General features: G+C 41.8%; 1 pseudogene; it reads left to right on the forward strand.

The window, feature by feature from the left end:
- The first annotated feature begins 4,115 nt into the window (after positions 1-4,115).
- Positions 4,116-4,769, forward strand: LOC116749354 (annotated as a pseudogene).
- Positions 4,770-5,020: the final 251 nt, after the last annotated feature.

Here is a 5,020-nt window from a genome sequence, read left to right on the forward strand (position 1 = left end):
CAGGACCTGTAGTCATATCTACTACTGAAAAAACTCCTCAAGGAGCTTCAAGATGGTGGACGAGTAAGAGGCAGAGATCACCTTCCTCCCCACAGATACATCAGAAATACATCTACACGTGGAAAAGCTCCTACAGAACACCTACTGAACGCTGACAGAAGACCTCAGACCTCCCAAAAGGCAAGAAACTCCCCACATACCTGGGTAGGAAAAAGAAAAAAGAAAAAACAGAGACAAAAGGATAGGGATGGTACCTGCACCAGCGGGAGGGAGCTGTGAAGGAGGAAAGTGTCCACACACTAGGAAACCCCTTCGCGGGTGGAGACTGCGGGTGGCGGAGGGGGGAAGCTTCGGAGCCGCGGAGGAGAGCACAGCAACAGGGGTGTGGAGGGCAAAGCGGAGAGATTCCCACACAGAGCATGGGTGCCGACCGGCACTCACCAGCTCGAGAGGCTTGTCTGCTCACCCGCCGGGGCGGGCGGGGCTGGGAGCTGAGGCTCGGGCTTCGGAGCCATATGATCATCTCAATAGATGCAGAGAAAGCTTTTGACAAAATTCAGCACCCATTTATGATAAAAATCCTCCAGAAAGTAGGCATAGAGGGAACTTTCCTCAGCATAATAAAGGCCATATATTACAAACCCACAGCCAACATCGTCCTCAGTGGTGAAAAACTGTATCCATTTCCACTAACATCAGGAGTAAGACAAGGTTGCCCACTCTCACCACTATTATTCAACATAGTTTTGGAAGTTTTAGCCACAGCAATCAGAGAAGAAAAGGAAATAAAAGGAATCCAAATCAGAAAAGAAGAAGTAAAGCTGTCACTGTTTGTAGATGACATGATACTATACATAGAGACTCCTAAAGATGCTACCAGAAAACTACTAGAGCTAATCAATGAATTTGGTAAAGTTGCAGTATACAAGATTAATGCACAGAAATCTCTGACATTCCTATATGCTACTGATGAAAAATCTGAAAGAGAAATTAAGGAAACACTCCCATTTACCATTGAAAAAAAAGAATAAAATATCTAGGAATAAACCTACCTAGGGAGACAAAAGACCTGTATGCAAAAAATTATAAGACACTGATGAAAGAAATTAAAGATAATACAAATAGATGGAGAGGTATACCATGTTCTTGGATTGGAAGAATCAACATTGTGAAAATGGCTCTACTACCCAAAGGAATCTATAGATTCAGTGCAATCCCTATCAAACAACCACTGTCATTTTTCACAGAACTAGAACAAAAAATTTCACAATTTGTATGGAAACACAAAAGATCCCAAATAGCCAAAGCAATCTTGAGAAAGAAAAATGGAGCTGGAGGAATCAGGCTCCCAGACTTCAGACTATACTACAAAGCTACAGTAATCAAGACAGTATGGTACTGGCACAAAAACAGAAATATAGATAAATGGAACAGGAGAGAAAGCCCAGAGAAAAACCCACGCACATATGGTCATCTTATCTTTGATAAAGGAGGCAAGAATATACAGTGGAGAAAAGACAGCCTCTTCAATAAGTGGTGCTGGGAAAACTGGACAGCTACATGTAAAAGAATGAAATTAGAGCACTCCTTAACACCATGCACAAAAATAAACTCAAAATGGATTAAAGACGTAAATGTAGGGCCAGACACCATCAAACTCTTAGAGGAAAACATAGGCAGAACACTCTATGACATAAATCACAGCAAGATCCTTTTTGACCTACCTCCTAGAGAAATGGAAATAAAAACAAAAATAAACAAATGGGGCCTAATGAAAATTAAAGGCTTTTGCACAGCAAAGGAGACCATAAACAAGATGAAAAGACAACACTCAGAATGGGAGAAAATATTTTCAAATGAAGCAACAGACAAGGGTTAATCTCCAAAATTTACAAGCAGCTCATGCAGCTCAATATCTAAAACACAAACAACCCAGTCCAAAAATGGGCAGAACACCTAAATAGACATTTCTCCAAAGAAGATATACACATTGCCAACAGACACATGAAAGAATGCTCAACATCATTAATCATTAGAGAAATGCAAACAAAACTACAATGAGGTATCACCTCACACCAGTCAGAATGTGCATCATCAAAAAATCTAGAAGCAATAAATGCTGGAGAGGGTGTGGAGAAAAGGGAACCCTCTTGCACTGCTGGTGGAAATGTAAATTGATACAGCCACTATGGAGAACAGTATGGAGGTTCCTTAAACAACTAAAAATAGAACTGCCATATGACCCAGCCATCCCACTACTGGGCATATACCCTGAGAAAACCATAATTCAAAAAGAGTCATGTACCACAATGTTCACTGCAGCTCTATTTACAATAGCCAGGACATGGAAGCAACCTAAGTGTCCATCGGCACATGAATGGATAAAGAAGATGTGGCACATATATACAATGGAATATTACTCAGCCATAAAAAAGAATGAAGCTGGGTTATATGTAGTGAGGTGGATGGACCTAGAGACTGTCATACAGAGTGAAGTAAGTCAGAAAGAGAAAAACAAATACCATATGCTAACACATATATATGGAATCTAAAAAAAAAAAGGTCATGAAGAACGTAGAGGCAAGATGGGAATAAAGATGCAGACCTACTAGAGAATGGACTTGAGGATATGGGGAGGGGGAAGGGTAAGCTGTGACGAAGTGAGAGAATGGCATGGACATATATACACTACCAAACATAAAATAAATAGCTAGTGGGAAGCAGCCGCCTAGCACAGGGAGATCAGTTCAGTGCTTTGTGACCACCTAGAGGGGTGGGATAGGGAGGGTGGGGGGGAGGGAGACGCATGAGGGAAGAGATATGGGGACATATGTATATGTATAGCTGATTCAATTTGTTAAAAAGCAGAAACTAACACATCATTGTAAAGCAATTAAACTCCAATAAAGATGTTTAAAAAAAGAGAAAGAAATAAAGAAAAAAATCCTCATATAGTTGGAGCCGTGCAGTTCAGACCTGCTTTGTTTAAGGGTGGGCTGCGTTAAATAACACCTGTAGGCTTTTTCCTGGTAATCTATCTTATGCCAGTTTAATTCTTAGGCCCAGCCACAGAACCTAAGAGGGCAGAAGGAAGATTTTCCTCCTCTATGCAGTTACCGTTGTCCTTCTTATGCCTTGTTCACAGTTACAAAAATGGACTCCTTCCCTTCTCATTTTTTACCTCTACATATCATCATGTTAAACGTTAAATGTTCCCAAAGGGTTTGCTTTTGGAATTACTACAGCTGGTTAAAAAAGAATTTTAAAAAGAGAATGAGAGAGAGAATAGGATATTACGTATCCTGTGGAATAAAATGAAAAGGTACAGATGTGTCCCTAGAGTCCATTATGCATGACTCACCATGGCCAAGGTGACTCCCTCTCCATGGAGCTAAGTTGCTTCATCCCTTCATCGCTTTGTCATCCCGAGCCACAATCCTCGCTCCCCTAAATCCGTGTAAACCTCACTGAAATTATAGCTTTTTAAAAAAGCATTTGATTATTCCTTATTTTATCTTGTTATTGTTTGTATTTATATTCATCCATCCTGCATGCCTGACTAGATAATGAACTCCCTGGGGTGCTTCCAGAGCTTGGCATCCTCAGTGGCTATCGTGCCGCCCTGCATTTGTTCACGTTTATCCAAATTTATATTGGATCTGCATGCACTGGCTGTTACATTAGGCCTGAGGCTGGGGCTAGTGAATGAGGCATTCTCCACCGTCCTGGTAGTTACAGTTTATTAAAGAAGAAAGAAATAGGTCATTAAAGCTGCAGGATATAGATTAAAAGAAATTTGCAGTGCTCTGCGTGTGCATATTACCAGGTGACCAAACGTAGGCAGGATAGTTTGGGAATGATTTATGGGAAAGTGATATTTAAGCTGAGACCTCAAGGGTGAGCGGTAAGGGCTCAGTAACTGATAATACCTCTTTAAAAACTAAACTACAGAACCAACTTTAAAGAGCAGATAAAAGGTCACAGGGGGATTTAGAGATTCAGCCAATTCAGTTATGGCAACTTCAACTTACATGAAGGACAATTAGTAAAAGAAATGGCATTTTATTTGATTCCCAACTTATCTAAAATCTTCTTGCCTTTCACCAACTGCGGCTGCCGCCACGAGTATGCTCAGGCTTCAGAAGAGGCTTGCCTCCAGTGTCCTCCTCTGTGGCAAAAAGAAGGTCTGGTTGGACCCCAATGAGACTAAGGAAATCACCAATGCCAACTCCCGTCAGCAGATCCGGAAACTGATCAAAGATGGGCTCATCATCAGGAAGCCTGTGATGGTCCATTCCCAGGCTCAATGCCGGAAAAACACCTTGGGCCACAGGAAGGACAGGCATATGGACATAGGTAAGCAAAAGGGTACTGCCAGTGCTCTAATGCCCTAAAAGTTAACCTGGCTGCCGGCTGCTCAGAAGATACCGTGAATCTAAGAAGATTGACCAGCACAGGTATCACAGGTATCAGCCTATACCTGAAAGTGAAGGGTAACGTGTTCAAAAACAAGTGGATTCTCATGGAACAGATCCACAAGCTGAAGGCAGCCAAGGCTTGCGAGAAGCTTCTGACGGACCAGGCTGGGGCCCGCGGGTCTAAGACCAAGGAAGCCCACAAGGACCATGAAGACCGGCTCCAGGCCAAGGAGGAAGAAATCATCAAGACTCTGTCCAAGAAGGAAGAGACCAAGAAATAAAGTTCTCCCTCTCTTCTCTGTACATAGTGGCCTCAGCAATTAGATAGACCACTCATTCAATAAAAAACAAGCCTTTATCTGCCTTAAAAAAAAAAAAAATCTTCTCAAGAAGAACAAAAGACAAATGGTCAGAGACCCTATGGCTAACCTCACAGTCGGGCAGTTGGAACCAGGCTGGCCTGTGATGAAGATAACTAACCAGCTGATGGTTAAAAGAGAGAACAGGTGATTCTTGGAGTCATCTGCTTTAAAACCAGTACTTTTCACAATGTCCTTTGTTTTAGTAGTATTATATTCATGCCAAAGTGTTTGTGAATATTA

This window comes from Phocoena sinus, chromosome 2 (genome assembly GCF_008692025.1).
Source record: "Phocoena sinus isolate mPhoSin1 chromosome 2, mPhoSin1.pri, whole genome shotgun sequence".
Taxonomy (NCBI): domain Eukaryota; kingdom Metazoa; phylum Chordata; class Mammalia; order Artiodactyla; family Phocoenidae; genus Phocoena; species Phocoena sinus.